Source organism: Hemicordylus capensis, chromosome 15 (genome assembly GCF_027244095.1).
Source record: "Hemicordylus capensis ecotype Gifberg chromosome 15, rHemCap1.1.pri, whole genome shotgun sequence".
NCBI lineage: Eukaryota > Metazoa > Chordata > Lepidosauria > Squamata > Cordylidae > Hemicordylus > Hemicordylus capensis.
Window position 1 is genome coordinate 7988000 of NC_069671.1, and position 4065 is coordinate 7992064.

General features: G+C 49.5%; 1 non-coding gene across 1 annotated transcript; it reads right to left on the reverse strand.

Annotated features, from left to right (window-relative positions):
* Window positions 1–2093: 2093 nt before the first annotated feature.
* TRNAA-UGC (transfer RNA alanine (anticodon UGC)) lies at window positions 2094–2162 on the reverse strand. Its single transcript has one exon. It is a non-coding gene; the product is annotated as a tRNA-Ala (tRNA).
* Window positions 2163–4065: the final 1903 nt, after the last annotated feature.

Sequence of the window (4065 nt, forward strand, 5' to 3'; positions counted from 1 at the left end):
AGAGCCCTGCGGGATCAGGCCCAAGGCCCATCCGGTTCAGCATCCTGCTTCATGCAGTGGCCAACCAGGTGCCTCCGGGAAGCCCAAAAGGTAGGGGCAACTTCTCCTCCCATTGATGTTTCCCAGCACTTGGCGTTCAGCTGCCTGAAGTCCACCAGTTCTTTTAAAGCAAAATTTGCCACAGGATATGCACATGCCCTGGCTGTCATTTATACCGACAAATCCCTTGTGTCCCCTGCTGTTGAAAGAGGGTTTTCAAATATTTGGTTATGTTTTCAAAACCCTGATCTAGCTACTGTGGACCTCCCTTGAGATGGATGGCAGAACTGGGGGAAGGGAGTGACAAAAACAGGCAAACTGGGATTCTTGGGAAACACATAGAGATGGCGTCTGCATTTAGTATTTCAGCAATGGAGGGAAATCTCTGACAACCTGAGTCCCTCTGTGGGAGATCAGAAGTCAAATTTACCAGGAGTGTTATCTTTAGCAGCTGCGGCGTGTGGCTGCCTAACCGATTAAGTTTACAGGCAATTTTGTAGGCTCTCAAAACATTTCTGGCCTTGTGGGTCAAATATCAGAGTAATTCACTTTATTATTCAAGGCTGTACCAGCTGGCCTCACCACAACAATCTCTTTGGGCGAAAACGAAACTCTTAATAGGGTGGGTTCAGAAATGCACAGGAGCCGAACCTAATTCCTGCCAAAGAGGTAGGGAGAGGAGAGCTGGTCTTGTGGTAGCCAGCATGACTTGTCCCCCTAGCTAAGCAGGGTCTGCCCTGGTTACATATGAATGGGAGACTTGATGTGTGAGCACTGTAAGATCTTCCCCTCAGGGGATGGAGCTGCTCTGGGAAGAGCATCTAGGTTCCAGGTTCCCTCCCTGGCAGCATCATCAAGATAGGGCTGAGAGGGATTCCTGCCTGCAACCTTGGAGAAGCCGCTGCCAGTCTGTGAAGACAATACTGAGCTAGATAGACCAATGGTCTGACTCAGTATATGGCAGTTTCCTATGTTCCTATGTCCCTAATGAAAAAATATCCACACGGTGTTTTTTTAGATCAAAATGGCCTCTCGGCCTTCTTTTTGTTAGGCCATGGGGCCATTCACATGGCCTAATGGTTGGGTGGGCGGGCAGACGGAAGGCTTTCCACACCTTGCCCTCCCCACAGACAATCGTCCTCTGCTTGGTGGGAGCATGGAGTGCACTCCCACACAATCCACACACCAGGGTGGATCACTCATCATCCCGGCCTCCAGGTATCCCACAGTGCATAGCGCACTGAGCATGGTGCCCTGGGGGATCCAATCTAGGGACGGGTGCTCTAGGCTCTCGTCTCTGTGTCAGCGTGAGCTGCAAGTAGCCTGCACTGACTGATGAACCTGGCAGACGAGTTAAGGGTGCGTTTGCACCCTTAACCTCAGCTCAGAGCCGGGCTTCAGTGCTGGGTTTGGTGCCATGGCACTGCCAGGATCTGCGTGGATCCAGGCAGAGGATGGTTGGCTGCCAAAGTGAGAACAGCCTCCATATGTCTGAGTTTTCTCTGATCTGTGTCTCTGTTGGTTCCCCCCCACGTGGCAACTAGGCTGGAGGCAGGAAGTGTAACTGGGGAGGCAGCAGCTACCTCTCAGAAGAGATTTTGGACCCAGGGACAATTACTGATCAGAGTCAGTCCTACCATGAGGCAGACTGCCTCAGGCAAGAGACTTTGGATATGATCAGATGCTCCAAGTGTCTTTACTTGTCAGGGATAGTCTCTGTTTAGTGAACATAGGAACACAGGAAGCTGCCATATAGTGAGTCAGACCATAGGCCCATCTTTCTCAGTATTGTCTACACAGACTGGCAGCGGCTTCTCCAAGGTTGCAGGCAGGAATCTCTCTCAGCCCTCTCTTGGAGATGCTGCCAGGGAGGGAACTTGGAGCCTTCTGCTCTTCCCAGAGTGGCCTCATCCCCTATGAGGAATATTTTACAGTGCTCACCTGTAGTCTCCCATTCAAATGCAAACCAGGGTAGACCCTGCTTAGCTATGGGGACAATTCATGCTTGCTACCACAGGACCAGCTGGCTAGGAGTCTTTCCCTGCCCTACCTGGAGATTCTGCCAGGGATTGAACCTGGGACCTTCTGCATGCAAGGCAGATGCTCTACCACTGAGCTACCGCCTCAACTCCTAAGGGGCATCTTGGAGAGCAGACAGTGCTGACATGTCGTCACCCATCCAAATACAAACCAAGACTTGATGGCCAACCCAAGTTTGTTAGAGTGTCATGTGTAATGTGTGAAAATGCCCAGCTTGTCAGAAAGCCAGGATTGGGTGCCACTTCCCACGGAGTTTACACTCAGGTGCAAAACCCAAGTCTGCTGCCACGTTATGTGTGAAATGCCCTATCAGCTTGCCCTGCTTTATTACACTCTGCTTATACCGCCATGCATTTCTGGAAGATCAATATAACAGTAGGAATGGTGACAGGAGTCACTGAGGGGGGAGAGATAAATCCCACACCCATCTGCTTTAATGGAACTATTTAGAGCGTTATCTCTGGGAAAACAGAATGTTGAAAGACTGATGATGTAATTGGAAAGGAGACAAATTAAGATACGTCTCCCTGGTGAATTTTTTTTTCAAATAGCTCTGAGGTGCACATTTAATAATACTGTGTAGTCCCCAGCCTGTGCAGACAGTCTTGTCACTTTGAGTTAGGCTGGAATCTTTAATGTTGCTATTTAGGGATATGGAATTCATCCCTTTATTGCTGGGAGGCCAAGGAAAGCTAAGTGCTGGGGGTGGGGTCAGAGGAGCCAGTGGGCAGGGCAGACATTGGGGTTGACATGGTCATTTACCTGCCAAGGCTCATTGGTCTGCAAACGGCCCACTGTTGAGAGCCCCCTGGCTTCTCCTCCTCCTCCTCTTCCCCCTCCTCCTCCTCCACTTACTCTTTCCTTCTGACCCAGAGGGTTCAAGTGAGTGAACAATATCAGTGAAAAGGAGAAGCAGCAGCTGCAGCTGCCTCCTTTCTTGCCTATTCATTCTCTCCCTGGCAAATGAAGTGATGGTGAGGAAATATCATGTCCCAGGCTGAAATGGGGCCTCTGTCCAGGCAGGGACCTGGGAGAGATGCCACCTTGGACAGCTCCAAGGAAAAAGGTGTCAGGACCTTGGATAGCTCCCAGCAGGAGATCTAGAGACCTGGCTACAACAGCATGAGAACGATGTTGCTCCAGTGGATGCTTAGATCTGACTGCCAGTTTTTATATCTTCTGCCTAGGCAGTGTAGACTGGGCTCACTCTTTCCCTATGGGAGGTTCTGTTGTTTAAAGAGCCTTGCCTGATTTTTTTTTTTAAAGTGCTGGCTGTGTCAGTGCTGGGGTACCTCTAGTTGTGCTGGTAGTTCCTTGAGTCCCAATACCTTGCACTACAATTGTTCTTATTTATGTCCCTGTACTATAGGTGAAGCATGTTGAACACTGAGATGATATGGAGAGGAGAGCTGGTCTTGTAGTAGCAAGCATGACATCCCCTTAGCTAAGCAGGGTCTGCTCTGGTTGCATATGAATGGGAGACTAGAAGTGTGAGCACTGTAAGATTTTCAAGAGATGGAGCTGCTCTGGGAGAGCACAAGGTTTCAAGTTCCCTCTCCTGCCTGCAACCTTGGAGAAGCCTCTGCCAGTCTGTGCAGACAATACTGAGCTAGAAAGACCAATGGTCTGACTCATTATATGGCAGCTTCCGATGTTCCTATATGCAAAAAAATTGTCTTCTTCATCATCATCTGTATCAGGAATGGCAACCTAAGGCTCTCCAGCTGTTTCTGGACTACAAATTCCATCATACCTAGCAACAATTTGTTGATGGGTATTATAGTCCAACAATAGCTGGAGAACCTCAGGTTGGACACCCTCGATTTAGTACCCATCATTGGCAAATTGCTGTCACCTATTTTGTCTCAAATTTTTCTGTATTAAGGATTTTGTCAGGGAACCCCCACCATAGGGTGGACAAGACACCTCTTGAGACCAGTTCTTCCCCTGCGCAGCCCTCGTTGGTCTTCTCCAACCTGGTGGGGG